At 37.7% G+C, this 21153-nt stretch overlaps 1 long non-coding RNA gene across 1 annotated transcript in view; it reads right to left on the reverse strand.

Annotated features, from left to right (window-relative positions):
- LOC115335591 overlaps nucleotides 1–8118 on the reverse strand; it is a 45924-nt gene extending 37806 nt beyond the window's left edge. Inside the window, exon 1 of the long non-coding RNA XR_003921470.1 lies at nucleotides 7621–8118. This is a non-coding gene — a long non-coding RNA (uncharacterized LOC115335591). The remainder of the gene's footprint in view (nucleotides 1–7620) is intronic.
- Nucleotides 8119–21153: the final 13035 nt, after the last annotated feature.

Raw genomic sequence — 21153 nt, forward strand, 5'->3', positions numbered from 1 at the left:
ATATCAGATCTTGGCCAAACTCCTCACACGTGATTACTGTCAAAGACCTGAGCTAGATCAGCTCTTTACTCTCTTACAGCGATAGGACAAGTTAAAGGGCAAGGCCCTGAGAACTGCCTTAGCTTGCAGTCACATGGACAGAATTATCTAATCCTCCTTTGAAAAACTCCAACCTATAGCTTGTGTGCGCTATCTAAATGGTAAACACTGGGTCTTTGTGAAAAAGGGACAGGTTATCTTATGCAAAAGAGTAACTTTTCTGGCAGTAGCTTAGCCCCACCACACTGTGCTTTCATGCTTTATAAAGAAAGATCTACAGTTTAGCCTCATTTTCTTAGCAAAGCCAGATGCTTCACATATATTCAAAGCTCAGGAAGGACCCTTAGATCAGGTTAGCAGAGCTGCTATATGAAACAGGTTGCAGAACATATTCAGTTAATCCAGTATGTCTATTGATATGAGCATATACTGGGTATTCCTAATCTCTCAATTATAGCATACAGGGAAATATGGGAACTTGAGTATTGATTTAGTAAATGAAAGTAATTTTGCCTCCTACCAACAACAGAATACAGCAGGATATTTCTAAGGAAGAGATCCTGTAGTTCACCTATTCCATGAAAATATCTTCTGATGTCTTCTAACATACTAAACATAGGTTAAACACACTAAAACCACACACAATAAACACAGACTGTTCTTGATTTATATGGCCACCAATTTATGTAATTAATTTGGTATAACTGATTCTCCCTTTATCTCTTCTTCTGACTCTTCGGACATTTCTTTTGACTGTCTCTCACAGTACCTCATCTTTGATCCTGGATAGGAATAAATCCAACAGAGTTTCCTCTAGCACTGGTTGATACAAATAATGTATTTTGTTGTGTGTCACTGCTCATACATGACATTGTTTCCTTTAACCCACAAGTTTACTTGCTTGCAATAATGTGCAGCATTAGATGACAAAGAAGAATGACAAAAAGCAGAGTTGAAAGGAAGCTAACCCACCTCTGTCTCACAGCAGGATCAATCCCACACATGCTGGTCCTTGGAAATGGCTTTCTAACCAGAGCTTACAAGTCCCCTTTCTGGAGATTCCATGCTTTTAAAAGGCAATTTATTCAAGTCCCTCACCACTGTAACCACAAAAAGGGTATTTCTAAGCTCCATTGCTGCAAAGTTAAACACACTATTTCTTGTCTTGTTCACAACGATCGAGGAAAAGAGCTCCTCCATTTCTCATTGCAACTACCTAAACTATGAAATTCACGATCTCCTCTCAGTCTCTTCCCTTTCTAGATTAAAAACTTATCCGAGCCTTTACTGTTCTGTCACTTTTTAGGGAATGGTTTATCACACAATGACCTCTGGATCATAAGAGTACAGAAAACTGAGTGTGAAACTACATGTGTACAGAGATGCACATTAATGCATGCAAAAGTAAAACGTACCAAAGAGACAGTGTCTGGCTTAGGAAGTGAGTCACATAACAGGAACAGGGAAACAAGGGGGGACTGCTTCATCTAGCTGTGATAATAGGGTTAAATAGTGTTTCAATATTCCTTTTTTCTTTTCTGAATGAAGTGGGGTGACATAAAGGAGGAGATTAAATACAGCTAGGTTGTATGTGTCTGTCAGTGAGTCCTTCCAACTTGTGGAAGAAGATAGTTCAATTTAAGGGCATAAAGGAAAAAACACTATTCTTTCCTTTGAATTTGTATAATGATTTATTACATATTAAATAGAAGAGGAAAACTAGCACAAGATCTCAGGTAGATAGTACATGAAAAATATAGAAATAGATAAAGACTGGGGGGGGCAGGGGAGTAAGTGCTTGGGAGTGATGAAAGCAAGGAAAACGTATGAACTTTTATACTAAGGGAACAAAGAGACATGGAGAGATTTCCCAAATTCTTACAGAGAAATTATTAAGTCTACATGAACATACTTCACCATACACATAGTAAAGAAAGACTGGTCTCAACATAAGCTGTAGTTGTTTTATCTTTTCCACTTTTACCCCTTCACACTCATGCTGGTGCCTGTTTTTATCCTCAACAGTACAATCTTTAAAAAGTGTGACAACAAATTACTAATAATTTAATGTAAAAATAAGGTACAAAACAAGGCACAAGGAAGAATACCAAACAGTGTTGAAGCTCTCTGTACTGGAGCAAATATCATAAAAAGTGCAAGGGAAGGGCAGTTGAAGGGCAAAGCAATAAAACAAAACAACCTTAGAAAGGAAGCAAGTCAACAACTGGTGATTTCAAAATGAAAACAAACTGCAGTGTAAGAAGGAGCCATCAAATTATTAAAAGAAATTTTAGGAGAGGTAGGTTTGGAGATGTCGACATTTGTGCAATTTTTTTTTTTTTTTTTTTAGAAAATGCAAAGCTGCTTAGATAAAATTCAGTCTCTTACAGAAAGCAAGTACAGTATCTGTCTTTCACTTACACAAGGCTTGAATTTAATCTCATATAAATGCTTTTTATTATGCATTGAAAAGGCTAACTAATGCACGTGTTCTGTTCCTATTCCATTTTCTATTTACCTTTTCTCTTCCCACCTCTCTATCCTTTCAATAGTAGCATTATCCTCTTTGAGAAAATGAGTGTCCTGTGAGCCTACAGACTAGAACAAACTAGGACCCAGTCAGCCCTCATCCCCCAGGGGAATGGTACAACTGGTGTCCCACCAAAACCATGTCGGTTACTGCAGCCGAATCAGACCGGCACCATCCCTCCATGTTCAAGCGCTGCAGCCAGATAGGACCCATACTGCAAGACTTTAGGCATCAAAATAACGGGGAGGTGCAATGAGCCATGGCAACTGGTTGGGCAGAAGCCCACTTCAGATCTTAGACTGGCTCCTCTGTGTGGCTGAGACCTGATAACAAGAGAAAGTCCCCAGGGAGAAAAATGGGAGGAAAAAGGACCCTTCTGTCAATATGTTCTAGTCCAGGGTGTAGGAGAGGACCAAGTGGAAGGATGACATTTGAAGAAGGCCAGTGAGGGCTGCGGCAAGCGCAAAGAGGTGGCCCAGGCCAGGGAAACGGTGCCTTTCTCTGGCTGGGTGTGGATGCCTGTGCTGCAGGGAGGGCAGTGAGGGCGGACAGGCTCCTTACTGTGCTGGGCAATTACTGTCCCCTAGCCTGAAGTCGAGCAGAGGCCCCTGGGGACTTGGAAGACGTGGGCACGGGCTGTCAGGCTTTAAGAAGTTGAAGCAGAAAAATCTCCCAGGATCTCCCTGCAAGTCTCGGGAGCAGGGAAGACAAGGGAGGTGGAAGCAGAGGTGTGCCAGCATTGCTCCTTGGGTGCTCAGACCGCCTCAGCAGCCACTGTCATCAGGAGATGCCTTCCCACAGGGCAGGGCAGAGGGCCACCCATGCGGGCTCTGAATTGAGTGACAGGGGAAACCTCCTCCCCAGTTCACCCAGCTGCCTGCCACAGTATCTCGTGGCCACTAGAACCAAATGAAATAACTTGTTTACCAAACCATTGGCCTTCACTGCAGTCGTAGTTTAATACTTAACAGAGACCATCACTTTATTCCTTGCAAGCTTCACCTTTTCTGGTACCCGCCAGATTTTTAAAAGCAGCATTGTATGTAAAGGACACAGTAATTTTAACATAAATACAAAGATATGCACAGATCATGGGAATTATTTATAGTATGAAATAAAAGGTATAATTCAATTATGAACCAAATTTTTATTAAAAACCTGTGAAAATAATTTGCAAAGAAGTTTTCTGGATATGTTTCTCATTTCGACCTTTCAATATCCTGTGCCGCAATTACTATTCAGTCAATTGCAGCACAAACAACTGAATTGATTTCTTGCCTTTTTAGTTTAAAAGCCATAATACATGGATGAGAGTCTGATCTTCAGTGAGTGCATTTCCAGATCATCAGCAGCAATTAATTGGAAAATCTAAGAAACAGACTTTCATTAAAAAAAAAACTATGACAGAGGATGTACATGTAGTTCCATCTATCTGCAGTATACTTAGGATCCCTAAAAACTATTTGTAACATACTTTAAATATAATATTACTGTAATAATTATTTTCAATATTCTATGACAACTGGTCTCATTCTTTTCTAGTTTCCATCAGTGCAAATCAGACTCGGATGTCATAGCTGTCAAAAACTTGCAACAGTGAGAAAATAGTACAACCAATGGTAAGTAAAGCCAGTAAAATGCAAAACATTTTATATTTGTTCTTTCTTTTCAAATAAATGCTGCTTTACTACAACTTAACTGCTAACTCACTAAGGACTGACAGAAGGTTACAGCTTGTGGTTACTTATTGTTGGGCTTGTTCATACTTTCCCAAGTTAGTCTGAAATAAATTTTAATGGATCTGATTTGAATTTCATTTATAGAGAAATAAACCTCCTACATTCACTGATTTCAACGAAATCATCCTTAATTTACATCAGCATAGCTCGTAACAATAGATACGCAGTAACAACTGTCTGTTGCAGAGCTGGCTTCAGTTTAGATTTGCTATGTACCGGTAATGTAGCACTGCTTCCCTTACATCACCATAACACTAAAAATAGCTTTTCCATATATCTGTATCAAAAATGTATGCACAAAAATGTGACTACCTGGCTAGTAGCACAGCCATATTCACTGCAGGAAATACATACACTAAGTATCTTTTTTCTTTAGAAAAAGAAAACCTGGTGTGAAATGAACTTCTTAGCACACAAATGGAACAGCAATTAATATTCTCAACTTATTTTAAAAAGGGATATATTGACATAAAATGCCATTTTGTATGAGCAAGATACAGTGGCAGTTGTGTTCAGTATTGATGACCCCCCAACAAATACAAGTTACATGCCAAAATGAGTGGTCTGATCCTACTCCTCTGACCTAGGTAGGAAAACGCTGCCCAGTTTCTATGGGAAGAGGACTTGCCTGTGTTCTTCGGAGACTACTACAGTCTCAGACAAAAACTGCTCAGCCTGTTGCACGAATAGAGACAGACTTGCACCTCTAATGCTGCTTAAATAGACTAGTTCCATGTGTACAGTAAACCACTCCAGAAAACAGGTACTATTTTCTGAGAGGTGGTGGTATGTTTGCAGTGTCTGTGTTCGAACTGCAACCTCATTAGAAAAACAGTAATCTTGCTGTACAGCCGTGCAGTAAGATAGGACTTGCAACGCATGAATTCATTGAATCCCAAGGGTGATCATCTGCCTGAAATCCTTTTCTAGATAAGCATGTTCACACATGGTAAAAAAAAGCTCTCAAGCAGCAACAGTTATTACTACTGAATAAATACTCACATTATTTCTCAACAGGCAATATACCCACCGGGCAAAAAAAAATAGTATGCTAATGAAGGATTAGACAGGCACTAGCTAAATTAGTTCTACTACAGTTTTGCTAAGCTCTTGGGTGTGTATTACATGACATTACTATTTAATACCATAGAACAAAAATTTCTTTCTCTCTCCCCTCCTTTTTTTTCCTTTCTTTTTTTCTCTCCTTTCTTTTTTTCCTTTTTTTTTTCCTTCTTTTTTTTTTTCCCCCTTTAGTAGAAGAGGTGGAAATTTCCTTTCCTGGGTTAACTTCCAAGCATTAAGTAACATAACCTGAATATTCATATGATTAACACCTAAAGCTCTTAATTACTGCACTACACACAGGATACTAGTAGAACAAATACTGCACAGCAGCCAAAGTAGTCCTAAACATTACTAAATACTCTAAAATGCAGAGTATGAGTTTTGGCATGATACTGCACAGTACTTGAATAAATGCATTTCGAGGAATTTGACAGAAGCCAGATTTAAGTAACTGCTGGCATTTCTATTCTGAATACCATCATTCTCCAGAATCCAAGTATTTTGACTGGTGAAGCCTTTCAAAACATGCCTGTTTATTCTTTGCTTCACAAAAGACTCATCAGCTGGTTTGGTTTGGTGTTCTGTTTGCCACTAGCAGAGGTATCTTTGTAAGCAGCTTTCTGGTGAAAGTCACTGAGAACAGCTCAGCAAGTCCCTGAAGTTTGACAGAGAATGCCCCTTAGCTGAGGGGAAAGCAAACTCCATCAGCCATTCTCTGTGAGGCTCTTTTAAATCCTTCCTAAGTAATTACTCACTCCATTGATTAATATTTTGAAAACTTTACAGATGAATAAAGCACAGATATTCAGAAGGATTTCTCAGAGCCAAAAGATAAAAGCAAAATATACAAATATAGATCTGCAAGGTACTCTGAGGTATCCCTTTAAAAAAACAAAACAAAACAAAAAAAAAAAACAAACCAAACTAAAACCAGCCTAAGCATGTTAACCTTTTACAATATATCGATTTCTTAAGTATTCTATTTGTTTTTAGGCTTTTCCTTGGTGCTGTTCTCTGTTTAATTAATTAATCACAGTGTTTGCACATCCTGAATGCTTTGTTTTAATGTCTCACTCCCTTTTGAGGATTGATCTGCTGTGAGATTTTAATGAGAGCCATTTCTCATGTTTTTTATGCAGAATTATTATACAGAGGAGAAAGTGATAATAACTCAGTCTTCTGTTAATTACACATCTAATTATTCTTAGAAGTTTATTTATAATTGTGTCTGCCAGCAGGCTTTGTTTCAATTATCATAGCCAGATTGGAAATGGAGCTTAAATTAATTGCTTTCTGTAAACAACCATATTTTAAACAAAAAATAAGTATTAATTTTTATTTTTTAGCTCAAAATGCTTTCTTCTCTAATAGTCATTCTTGTAAACAAAAATCTTAGAGAACCATGTAAAATCTTTGCCCTTCAATAATAATAATAATACATAAGCTAGCAAATGTTCTCAGAGGACAACAAAAAAACTTCATTAAGACAAAAACTATTTATGGTCAAAGGGGTTTGGGTTTTTTGTTCTAAATGGTAATCAGGGCTTTTATGTTAAAAGTCTTCAAATAGGAAGCCTCACCTCTAGAGGCACAGCAGTGCCATTACTCAAAGAGAATAAGTGTTCTTTCAAGGGTGAAAGGGAAAGAAATATCTATTTTTGAGGCTGTTAGATTCCCACTTGCGAACTAGGAAACCCCTTGTTTACCACGGTATTTCTACAATGATGCAGAACTCATCTGAAACATAAGCTGCCCAAAGATTTCTGTTCAGGAAATCATGTTTTCAGGGAAAAACTGTTCAACAAAAATAATCTTTAGAAAGTACAATCCTATATATATTATTACATTTATCATATGGAATAACATTGTTATAACCAGAGTAATCAATCTAGAAGTAATTATAGGATTACAAAAAGAGATTCAGACACAGATATATCACTATGCACAGATGACTGACATACACATCCTCTTCCAATAGTATATAAATGTATACAATAGTTGCATATGCTAGGGATTAATTTGGAGTGAGATTCAGATCTTTTGGCTATGGAAAGCAATAATATTTCTTATAGGTAGTGGATTTGTAACCTGACAGACAGAAAATGACAATGCGCAATACTGCATATTTAGAATTTAAGAAATACAGTTTGCCTTCCTATTAAACACATTTCCCTTCGACACGAGTGCCCTGTAAGCCCCTGCTCCCTTACCAAAATGAGCGCTGGAAGAGAAGCCCGTGAGACTTACCTGTTTGCCTTACAGGAGACAAAGAACTTTAAAGCATCAAAGTTCTGGTGACAATCAGCCACTAGCATTTAGCTTACGTGGAAATAATTACATTCTTCCATCTTTTAGCTTTCTCAGTAAGTGAAAGCTGGTGATGGATGCCAGCAGCCTTGTTAAAATATCACTGTAATCCGTTCAAGCTCTGGAGATTGCTTAGAAAACCAAGTCATAAACATGCAGTGTCTACAGCTTCCCAAGCAGCTCAGCATTTTCCAAATGTGTACATGTCTTCCTTTTCCAATACTGTACTCTACAGAGCACTCCACCTATCTTGATTTGAGCAGAAAGAACACAGTTGTTGAAAGTAAATTCTATGTGAACAAAAGTGTTTTACATGTTTAAGCTTTCTCACATCAAATAGTTATGATTTTAGGAAGGGAGACAGCCTTTAGGTTTTTTGGTTGTTGCTCTTTCCTCTTTAAAAAAAAAAAAAAAAAAAAAAAAGAAGCTTCAAATAAAGAAGCAAGAAGCAAAGACGATATAGCAGTTCAAGAAGCAGCAGGCAAGGATGGGTGTTTTGTGATTGCTTTGAGTTAATACTCCTCAGGGGGAGATGAAAAAAGCACAAATACAGCAAAATCTGTCTTACAGAGTAAAAATCTGTTGTATAAGCCAGTCTCTGGCAAAGTAAAACAGCATGTACATTCACCCAATTAATTTCTAGCATGCCAGAGTGCAAAGGAAATTAGAAGATTTCTGTTTATTAGAGGCAAACAGGTAGGAAGAGGGAAAGAAAATTCAGTATATGTAACTACTGTAATTGTTTCTGCTCCCCTGAGAAACGTATCAGATAGCTCCAACATCTACTGGAGATGTATATGTGAAAGCAGCATTTATCAGTACCACAGAACATTTTATTACCACCAGTATCATCTGGAGCATATGTGGAGAATGAACATTTAATAATGCTGCATCCCCTAGATACAAATAAACACATTTGTGACAGCTCTTTCTATAGCCTAAACACACCAGGTCTTTTGGACTCTCTGGAAAATATGACTATGAAAGCTGTTACAAGAATCATAAGTGCTGAACACTTTGGAATAACTGACCCAAATACTGGCATCAAGCAATAGGCACTTCAGTCTAAAAACCCTAATTCAAATCTCACTGAAGCCCATGAAAATAGATTTTGAGAGGTTGTGGATGAGGACCTTTGCCAACTGGCTCCTGTGTCCCTGGACATCACTACCCAGCTAGACCACAAAGTCACCAAAAACATCTTGGAAGGAGCTGGTTGAAACCTGGCTCTGACCTGAAGCTCTCCTGGACATAACAGTGTGATGCTGGGTCTGAATTTGCTCAGATAATGTATGCAGCACAAACACATGCCTGTTCCCTTCAGGGCCAAAAAGAAAACATTCCATTTATTTGTGTGATGAGTCCAGTCACAGACCAAAATGCCACTGAGCCAAATGCTATTCAAGCATAAAACAAAGAAACTCCCCAGCTGCATGAATTTACAGTCCAGCTGTCACCTTTCATACTTTCCACACACACTACCCACCTGCAGTGCCACCAAATCTTGCAGAACACAGGGTTCTTGAATTTAAAGCTTTCTAATTATTAACGCTGCCATACTTTGGGTTGTTTTTTCCTCACAGCAGAGCTTGATCTAGCCCTTTTCAACCAGTAAAAACATCACATTTTGAAAAAAAAAAAAAAATTAACCCCTATTTCCATTACCCCAGTTGTTAGAGAGGCTGGAGTCAATGTGCATCTGGTGATACACTGAAAATATGAAAAATGGGGGGGTGGCCATGTTCCACATTTGAGGTCTGGGTAACTGCACACGCCAGATACAGCAAATCCCACGTCCTTGGCACAGAAAAAATCATTGATAGCTCAGGGCTTTGCCTGGAAATGCTGTAGCACTTAGTTTGCATATTCCTTTCTTTGCCATATTCACAATTCTGTATTTTGCTGCAATTCAAATATCTTAAGCTTATATGTGCATGGAAAACTGCTTGCCCCTTGATAATGCTTTGGCTGCTGATCTTCTTGTAGGGGAAGCATTTGCTCATATGTCCCTATGCATTAGATATGCTGGCAACTCCCTCTCTGTATCTGATGCCCAGGTGGAAGGCAAATACTCTTTCTGGATGCTCAGCAAGCCCACTGCGCCTGGAAAAGCTGCAGATAGGAAGGTGGGAACACAGCTTTTTGAGCATTGCAGAGGAAATCTCAGCCTGCCTCTCAGTCCACCAACTTCCAGTGACATTTTGAGTTGTATCAACTCCACTCAGACCCTTCTGGGTCCCTAAGAAAATTTCCCTCTTCTTTGTCAACTCTGCAGTTTGGCTGGGTGTTTGCTCCTTTCAGGAATCTTCCCATTAGCACAGGGCTGCTCTCCAGCCAAGCCTTTGACAGAGCATCACATGGAATACCCGTGTGATAAAAAAGCAGTAAAGTGGTTGCACCATCTATCACAGCATACGTAAGCAAAGAGCAGCACTTCCACCCAAAAAGCGACCACCACTGCCACTGAAGCAGCATGCATTGCTTTCTGCACACTAATGTATATTTCCCACTATGGTAGATTGATACCACAGGTGAAGGGTTACCCCCAGCACTGTCACTGCAACAAAGTCAAAGTGTTATAACACTGCCAAAGTGTTATATGGCAGAAATCTCAATGCCCATCCTTTTTTTCAACTCACATTCGACTTCTAAATATGCTTATCATGCATTCTGTCTCCTTAGCGTGCCCAGGGTTCCCATTGTGGGTTCCCAGCCTGAGAAATCTTTCAAGAGGTCTGATGTTGAATGGACTTTTGAAAGGCTGGACCATTTTAGCATTAAGCAGCAGGAGAAAAAAATTAGAGATATGCAAGATATCAGTAGCTTCTTTCAGAAACAGGCCAGTGGCCATGAAATTTTTCACTATCTTGTTAAGCATCAAGAACTTCAATGTTTTGACACTACAAAATGCACCTGCCTCTAGAAATTATTTTGAATGTCTGAATTACCCCTCTTCCATCAGGTCCAATAATCCTTGTGTAAAAATGGTTGCCTTATATTTTGTACAAAATACTTCCAGCACTCAAAGACACATTTTAGGAATAGAGGTCAACGTGTGTACGTCCCAAAGCTAGGATATTAATAACACTAGAGGATCTATAGTTTTCCATGAGACATGGCATTTCAGCTACTGACTGTAAAAATTGAATTTGTTCCAAAGGTTGTTTTTGCATATGAAGGTGACACTACCCTTGCAGAGGGCTTATGGGTATCCCCCTCTCATCCTGGGAGAGTCTGAGTATCCCAGGAAGGCCTCTGAGCATCTTCAGCTCCTTTTGCAAGTCAGCAGAAACTGTGTGAGGGTATACAGCCCCTCAAGGAGGCAGGATCCTAGCAAGCATGATATAATGCTGTATTGTGTCATTTAGATTTTGCCACATACTATCCTAGCATGAAAAAAGCCTTTGACAGATTGGGATCAATTCATTTTAGATAATACATGCATCTCCCTGAGCACCAAAGACCTCCAAATATACTTTTTCTTTGTATCCTGCTCAGGGAATCCTTGCCAAAGCAATTCTCTCTATGCATCTTGGCAAGTTATTTTCACTGAATAATATATCCTGCACAATTTCCTTGGTGAAATGTAATCAAATGGCAAAATAGTCCTGAGACCTAAAAGAAGATGCTAAAAAAACATAACTACTACTAAAAGTTAGCACTGTCCAGGGTACAGAGTCTTGTAAGAAGAAACAATAAGCAAGGAACACAGACATAAACAGAGGTGGAAACTGGTGTCTTCAATGATTGTTACTTTTATTCCTAACTGTCACGACCCAGTCTGGACAGACCAACGAGTTGTGTTTAATTTGAAATTCCCTCAGGCTAAATCAAGGTGAAACAACACCAAACGGTCAGTTAAATATTTTATTCATGACAGAAGCAAACTGAACTGGGGAGTCATGGTAGTAGGTGGCAGGGTTTCTCACAACAGGAATTGGCATAAGACTACTTCTGTAAACCATGTAACCATATACATCAATTCAGGGAATAAGGAGATCCCTCCCGTCGAGTCACGAGGTTCAGAGCAGACCCCCTTGCTTTCCAGACTCCTCCTCGGAGAAGGGCCTAGGAGCAGCTGGATCTACTCTTAGTCTCAGACTTGGTCAACGGTTTATGTCTTGAAACGGATGAGGTGTAGGGATTGTGGAAAAGGAAAAGGAAAGAGAGAAGAAGACAGAGAAAAAGGAAGAGAGATTTCACCGGTCCTGGGTCCAGTCAGCCGACGGGTCCAGTCCTGCTGGGCTTGCGCACCCCGGGGCTTCAGTTTGTGTCCTTTTATCATCGTTGCCCCTCCTTCGGGCGGGCACCCGAACTTGTCAGGCTAATGAGAAGTTTGTGAGCCCTTGGGCTTGGGGGTCCTTTGCGGAGTAACTTCTCCTTCCCTGCAGAGGTGGCCATTGTTTGATCTTTGTATCAGAACAGCTTATCAGAACAGGGAGCTGGGCACCCCACAGCATGCCCTCCCCCTCCTGTTGCTGATGTCTGAGCTGATGGGCTTTTCACCTTGGTTCCTTGCTGTGCAGGGTTTGTCTTTAAGCAGAACTTGCCCCACCACAATGTTTGAGACATTAACTCCTTCAGTCTCTCACATTAACCAGAAACATAAATCCTGATGTGCTCTGTGCATATCCATATTCATACGCAGAATAAATTTATTTGTGCTTAAAGAACAAGACCCTATACATAAGAATGAGGAAATTGAGTCAGTAAGCTTAAGATTCAGTTTTGGCCTAAGTTCCACCATATTTTAAAATAACAGTTTGTGATCATTTCTACTTGTAGCAACAGCAGCAAGAAATTCAAGAACTGTGTTTAGTTTTGGTTAAGATCAAACATTTCCCTTATGTTAGATACAGAATCAGTTCTAACACTGCACAGATGGACAGGCTGCCATTGGGCTGTCTTGAGATAGTCCCCTAGAGATCAAAGTATATTATGTTCCCTGCAAAAGAGTAGAACATGTATATAAACATATCTAGAGCATGCCAATGCATGTGTCAACACAAGCCTAAACTGACAAACAACTTTTTATTTATTGTCCTATGCTCAATGTTCAAGTGTCCAAATATCTAAGCCAAGCTTGATGAAAAGGCAGCATTTTTTTCATGGTCCAGAAAGAGACAGAAACTCCTTCATCAAAGAAAATCACTCTGATCTTTCAGCTGCTTTAAGAGAAGGTTACAACACATTTGTTGCAGACATGATGCATGTGATGAATGGGGGAATACTGTAATAAGCTGTCAGGATACATGGATATAATGCCATTTTTTTTTCCTCAGACTTTTATGAACTATGTAGGGTTCAAAAGTGCATCACACTCTGAAGCTAGGTCCATCAGCTCTTGAAAAAAAGCTCTAAAGTGTTCAATCACCCCTCAGCCCCCTAAAGATAAAAGATAAATTACAAAATGGAAGTGGAACAGAAAGAAGAAAGATGATTGAAAGCAAACTCAAGGATAAAAGTAGTGGTGGAAAGGCTTAAGGCAAAGAAGAAATAGAAATATCAAGGGGAAAAAAGTGTAGGAAGAAGGATAGAGAGAGCAGAGGTATAGGTTGAGGAGGGCAATGTGTGATAGCATTGAAATACATGCAAAAAGACAAAGGTGTGAAGCTAACAGCCTGGAATCCTAGCAGAAACTATCTGGAATCAGGTAAGAAGGAAGAAGATTCCCTGAACTGCAATTTGATCATGTCATGGAATTAACTACCTGGATCAAATTCTCTCCTGATCTACTCACCAGGAACCAATCACTGGCAATAACTGAAAAAAGAAGGTGAACATTATCCTAATTTGGTCATTCATCTTTTTAAACAGTTCTAGGCAATTTTTCAGGACTAAGATTTTACTGAAGAGTTTACCTGAAAGCATTTCTTTCAAGTTCTTCAGTGTTGCTACATGACATATAGGTGTCTGGGATCTGGACACTTAGAAACAAATTACATTCTCACTGAGGACCCAGGCGTGTTCTTGCAAACTGAGCTGGAGCAATTTCAGAAAATGCTGCCCCATCCTTTCAATACCATTCATAAATTAAGTCACCACCAACAAGCTGCCAAAGGAGCTGTTTAAGTTATGCAATTTTGCATTGCATTTATATGGATTAGGTATGCTCTTACGGATGGTTACCGTGTCTCAGCTGACCAGAATGGCAATTTCCAGCTCGTAGCTGGTAAGAAAAAGTTGAAAGTAGTAGCTTTTTAACTTCTTTTGACCCACAAAAACATACCACTTCATATTCTTCCTTGCTTCAGTTTTAATATCATACATTGTTTTCCACCAAGTGCTGCTCATTTAAGGCCTAGTGAGTGTCAGTGCTGCCCAGCTAGCATCCCAAAGGGATCACAACCCTGGATGTAATGGCAACAAGTATGGGCGAAAACGAGTGTTTTAAAAATCATAGGCTTATAGGATAATTCAGGTTGGAAAGGACCTCAGGAGGTCATCTAGTCAACCTTTGACTCTGATCCAGTTTTGTCTGCTTGCCAGAAGCACCCACCTTTCTCTCAAGCATAGCTGTAGGAACAGACTTTTATTAGTGTACGTGTCTTGAACAGATGTGACAGATTTTGTTCTTTCTTTTCATTTTTTCTCTAATTTCATACCTTCAAGAAAAGACAGTGCTTAAATATTATGAATGTATTACAACCATTCTCACCATATGCTAGTCTGTAAGCTTGATAAACACAGATAAATAAACCACAGATAAATAAACTGCAGATATTTTATATCAGTTGCTGTTTTGATACATGCATTGCATGGGAAAAATTTTGGGGTTTCTGAAGAAAAGATCACATATGAAAGATTCAGCCCAGGCATCCATTCATGACACTGCATTACACAGTGACCACAGTCCCTTGCTAAGTACTTTGAACAGTACATGCAGTAACATTTTTTAAATTCCATTTAAACAAAAAAGAAAGTATGTTTGCAACTCATGTGACTCATTAACTCAGCAGAACCATCATATATCAATCAAGCTACATACAGAGGAATAGAATATCACAATGAGTCTGTAGTCCTGTTTCTAATTAACATGGCTTAACCAGACACAATGAGCAGTCTCACTGTGTAAGCACACTCCTGTGACTGTCTTATAAAAAAATAACCTGGAAAAGTTAAAAGGATTTTGGTCCAAAAAGCTTGTTATTTTTTTCATCATCACAGCTCAATTTCATTTCAACTTGCAGCTTTTGAAGGGAGCAGTTGAGAGCAGTATTTGAAGACCAAGAGCTAGTATCACCATTACCCATATGCAAAACAGACATAATATTTACTTCCCACAAAAAGACATTGTGATGCTTTCATTATAATTAGTAGAACGCTTTGCAATCCACAGATGGCAAACACTGTCTGAAGTCAAACAATTCTTATTCATAAGAAAGTTTTTGCTTTTCAGTCCACTTCCACACTGCCATTCACATATTTTACTCTTTTATATTCCTACAGAATCTTCTGCTATTTGGTCTTTAGTTTCCACTTTTGTCCTCATTCTTGGAAGCAGATTACACTGGGTTCTGGCATACTGCTTTGCACATTTGCCCTACTGAATATCAAAGAGCCCCACCATTTTATGAAGTCATTAGGAAGCAAAATTTCAATTTCGTAAATGCTAGTATCATTCACATTACAAATAGCTTTTTACAATCTTAGCTCTGCATTCCTTAACTAACAATCCCCACTGAAGAGTAACACTGCTTGACTTTAGTCTACCAGCTTTCTTGTATAGTTACACTATTTTTTTAAGAATAACTCTTTTGTTTATCCAAGAACAACAAAATACGGAAACTTAAGACAGGCAAGGAATAAATAAATAAATAGTATCGTTACCCATAGCTGTACTGTACCAGCACTTTGTCAAGAGAAACCATCTTGAATCTTCTGTCCTGAGGCATTAAAGCAAAGGTCACAATAACTTGTGCTCATGAAAGATCCTGTGGCTTTTCCCATAAGCTTCAGGTGACAACTGCAGAACCTTGGACAAAATCCAACTCAGGAAATTGCCTTCTAACTACATCAAATAATTTCTACCAATTCAACTGAGTAATTTATTTTTCTCCACTCTCCACCTTAAGCTCCTGTTGCTGGGCAGCCTTCAGTAACATGACCATTCTACCAGGTTGTTTTAAATTCCAAACACTCCTAAATAGTTAAATTTCACAAAGTATTTTAGCAGCTGGGTTCAAAGGAGCCATAAAAGCTCAAGCTTTTCTATTTGCCATCTTACTTTAAAGAAATAACTTCTTGTGCTAACACAGTATTTTACTAAACTCTATCTAACTTCACAATTGGTAATTTCTTATTCTTTTTTATTTATTTTTCTCCTAAAAATGATGAAAAATAATTTCTTTTTTAAGCTTTCTTGTTAGAGCCTGATTGTGACTTCTTAGCATAAGGAAAGAAAAGACCTGTTTCTTTGTTTTTAACACAGCAGATTTAATGGACAATACGTTTTTAGCTGATTGCTGTAAGCCTGAATTATTTAGAGAAGGACAATGGTTAAAGGCTAGATACTTTCAGCTGCTTGAAAATGCAAGTAAAGCCCCTGAATTAGCTTGTAATGCCATTATGACCCTGAAATTTATGGGGAACATTAGGACCAAGGTTCTGTGAATATTATGGCTGAATGTTTTGGAAAAACATAACTCAGCAAAGCCACCAGAGCACTATCCAGGTCTGCTGTCCCACAGCAATTTCATAGTTGAACATTATCTGCGTCTCGCCATCAGCAGCACCTGGGCAGTGACACCTTCTGAGAAGGCCCCTCATCTCAGCCAGCTCTGTTCCAGTAGCTTGAACAGGGTGAGGTTTATTGTGAATGAAGGGGAGTTTGGTCATCTTGGTGCACAAGGACCAAGTGCACACTAAATCACTTTTAACATATTTTGTTTTACAGACACATGCCTAGACCTGTTGGAAGACTCAAACAGTTCCATAAATGTTGAATGACTTTGTACTAGAAGATATATGTTTAAAGGCTACACCTTTTTTAAAAAACATCACTTCCACCCCTCACTTGTAAGTTTTCTTCTAATACTTAATACTGAATGAAAAAGATATTTATATTCTGTGAAGAAAATATCATCGCCTGTGAAGACAAAGCCATTAAGCTTCTTTTGGTCTGCACAGGCTTATAGCCTTCCAACTGCATACATTTTTGTCCACAGTTAATTTTAGATAATAATATTATTCTCCACTAAGTATTTCAAATGATATATCGAGTACTTATTCTATCAAACAGCTGCCATAGAATTGTCTTAAAATGGAAGATTAAGATCCTAAAAGTCAGTCAGTGACAGCATTGTAATTGCATATACAGTCTTAATACAGTCATGGGCATACAGAGTTTTGTATATCATTTTCATATACTATTTCCTCAACATAGCATCTCCTTATGATCTTAAAAATACATGTGAAACTCAGCATGAAACAAAGACCAGGTAATATTTTCACAGGTAAACTACAGGAAAGAGAACAAAGGTTGTCCATTCATTACAAAATTCCAGGTATTTAATAAATTACAGCTTCTAATATGTGCAAATGAGTTTTGGGTTTGCAGGGGGAAGGAGAACTGGAGAGGTACTTTTTTTGTTTAGATGGGATAATGATTATATTTTAGAGGAGTGATAATTTATGAGGAAGGTCCCATTTACTAGGAAGCATTAGCCCCTAAATGCAACCCTAATATGATACACAGTAAGTTGCACACTAAACAGTCCTCTTTGAGGTTATCAGGAACTGTAGTATACTAGGTGATAATGCATGTTCTTTCATTAATCTTCAATATTCAATTTTTTTTTTCTTTGCAAGTTTAATGGTCTTCTAACAGTTTGGTTTGGTTTTTTAATGTAATATATTATACACATGCTCATGAAGATGAAGAGAACCAACTAGCAATATTTTTCACAAAAATATATTTTGTTTCATAGACTGTGGAATAATTTAACAAGCATGCATACATACCAGGACCAATTATCTAGTTCTGCAATATAGTTCATCTATTACATTGTATTTCTTTTTCTAAACACCTACTGTACAAACTTCTCCCAACTGATTCTCATAAAATACAACACCATTGCATGGGTGATCATTACAAAGAGTTGTATTTCTGATTTAAACTGTTTCAGGCTGAATAAAATAAAGGAAATTCTGTTCCCATTTATACTTTAATGCAAAATTTACTTAATAAATTATTATTTAGTGTAATTCCACAAAGCTTTCGTAATGAAAGCCAGAACAAGGAGAGAGTCCTCAGTCATATCAAATTTACAGAAAGGTTTTCTCTAATGTGCCCATTTCTTAGAATGCTGTTCATCTCACAGTCTTTACACTTTCAAGTACATATATATCATAAATGACAGTGGTATTCATAACTACACCCAAGAAAACAGATATATTTTTCCCCTTTTTCTTTTGTTACCAGTTTTTTCAGCTTTGTCCTTCAGCAAGTTATTTAAAACTTCAACTTTTTCTGCTCTCAGAACTTATTTATTCTTGTCTCTCCTCAGTGAAGTTATAGGTCTAATTTATATGCAGCAAACACATAAAAATTCCACAAGAATCTGCATAAATATTTCTCTATCCTTTTATACAATATCTCATTGTTACAGTACTTGATTTCTCTACAGTTATAACAAAATACATGTTCTATACCTCTTTATAAATCATGAGAGAATACCAATTAGATAAGAAGAAAGAAAAGGTGTGAAAAGTTAAAAATGCAGATATGGCTTTCCTAAGGAAAAAAAAAAAAGAATAACTCTTCAAAAAAAGAATCCCTTGTATCAATCTAACAATCTTAGAGCCCATATTATGCATAGTCCAATTCAACACAGATGCTTTGCCCATCAAAAACTTGAAAGCTGTATGGTTTTCCACCAGAAGGGCATGTTATAAAGAATAAGGCAACAAGCAAATTTCATTTAGCAGGTTTTTTGGTGTATACTGGAGAAAGTTAAAACCAATACATGATATTTTTTCAAGTCTGATATTTCCCATGCCCTTTTCATAAAAAGAAAAAAAAAAAAAAAGAAGAAGAAGAAATATTAATTGCTTAATGTAAGGAAACATAAAACCTTCTAAATTATTGTAAAGTAGGGCAGGTACACCAAAAGCACTTTTGTGATATTGACTTCTGGTTTTCCCGTTTCAGCGTTAAAATATAGGGGCGAAATTCTGTTCTATTTCCCTCTAGTGACCACTTCCATTGAAACAGGAATTCATTCAGCTTTATTGTGAAGTAGCAGAACAGGAAATGACCCTTTAAGGCAGCCACTCATTCCTCTTGTAGCCAATTATGTAATTCCTGAATTTGATTTCCAGTGCACATGAGGCACAGGATGTGCTTTAGGTAAAAAGAACACGGACAAAGATTAAACACAGAGGAGGGCTGTATTCAAGTGTTCTACAATGAAATTTCCAAAGATGTTTTCAATTTTGGTATCTGCTGCTCTGTGAACATGGTTTTGGGGATCAACATCTGTGAATGCAAGTGAGACATCACTTTCATGCTGTTAGGATGGGTTTTAAACAATATGAACCAAGTACTTCCATAGAAAAAGGCAAATGCCTATTTGAAAGGCACTTCTGTCTGTCTGAGGTGATGCTTTTTCAGGCACTGGAAATTTTGCTCCAGTTGTATCACCTTTGAGAATGTTCCCCTATTTTTTCATTCTTTGGTGTTGGGAATTTATATCTGAGTACAAGAATAAAAAAAAAAACAAAACAATTCTAAGCAAAGAATTACCAGAATTTTCTGCCTGTCCCGTTTCCTTCCTATTATAGTCCCAAATGGTATTAAAAAAAAAAAAAAAAAAAAAAAAAGGAGAAAAGGCTTTCACAAGAAAACAAAGGTATTCTTTCTCTTTTGACAGAGGAGGATTCATTTAGCAGTTGCCATTTGGAATAAGGGAATACAAGTGACTGTGTGTTCAGGCCTACCATCATTCCTAAAGTTAATCTCTGGATTCAGTGAAAAATATCTTTGAGATCAGCTCACTGAATTTAAAGAAAAATCTTCCTCTGTAATTATTTGCACAAACCCATGATATTGTGTTACGTACAAACCCAGAAGCCCAGACACCAGCACTGAGTGTGAATACCTTTTTCAAAGCCATGGCAAGTGCTAATTCGTAGGTCATTCTTTCCTGATAGAACAATGATTCCCAAGACTTCAATTCAACAGGTCACTCTCAGCCCTAAATTTTCTCCTTAGGCACCAGGCCCTCTTTTCAAGAAAATTTATTTGAAACAGTATAAATGTAATATAGAACTAAACTCAGCTTTGCACAACTTAGTAGACCTTTCCTGATGACATTTGAGATCCAGAAAACACATTCAATTGATCTTTGTAGGTATAATGCCTCTAATCACTGTGGCTGGATAATCTTCCCCCTTAGCTAAACAAGTTAACTCAGAACTAAAGTATCAGTAATTCAGTTATGTAGGGTTTTATTGGTTTGGTTTGGTTTTGTACTAACCAGGAAACAGTAACTCTAGATTGGACACAGAATTTTCTATTCTTCCAACCCTCACTGCATTCAGTTTGCCTACAGCCTGAATACATCTTCAGCTGCTAGTGAACAAAAAAGTGATGTATCCATATGCATCTTTTCCTGTCTCTTCTTAGGTGCTCCACTGAAAAAAGAATTATAGGAAATACTTAACAGAAGACCCTTTTGTAGTGAACTCATTATCTTCTGAAATGCCTTTATTTCAGTACAACTTCCTTTCCATTCACATGATTTGTATTTCCTGTCACAGTCTAAGGAATGTCTATATTATTTCCATTTCATAATTCCATCATATGATATAGGTTTAAAGAAGTCAATAATATTATAAACTTTTTCTCTCCATTCATCTTTAGAAAGAACATTTTCTTTGAACTTCTACATTAGCGATGAAAAAATTGACTGCAGTTGTGCAGAAGAACTTAGTTATTAAAATCTGAATTCATCATATAAAAGGGAAATCCTCATTGCCTCATTGCCATATTCTCTTTGTTCTGAGTTAAGTCTTTGCTCTCATGATCTTGTTGTTTTGTGGGTTTTTTTTCTCTGAAATACTACTATTTACGGCCTAGGAACTATCCTGGATATAACATTTAAAGTAATAGTTACATTGGTCAGAAAAGATATCACAAATGTTTTGTGTGTTCTTATATTCAAATCAAAACTTAACTTCAGATTTTAAGAAAAGACTTGCATATTTTTTCCTCCTTTTCAGGGGGAAAATATAGGTCATTCTTTGCTGGAGAAACCGTATTGAAGTCATTGGAGTTATACCAACAGATAATTTGACTCAGAAGTTATCGGCATTTGAATGCTGCAATACTACCCAACTTAATTATTTAGCAGACATAAGTCTATATAACTTGTTCAGCTCTATGAAAAGTAAAACAAACGACATGTTTCTCTTTGTATCAAGGGTATACTGATATTCGTCTGAATCCCATGAGATAGAGGAATAAAAACC

Source organism: Aquila chrysaetos, chromosome 2 (genome assembly GCF_900496995.4).
Source record: "Aquila chrysaetos chrysaetos chromosome 2, bAquChr1.4, whole genome shotgun sequence".
NCBI classification, from domain to species: Eukaryota; Metazoa; Chordata; class Aves; order Accipitriformes; family Accipitridae; genus Aquila; species Aquila chrysaetos.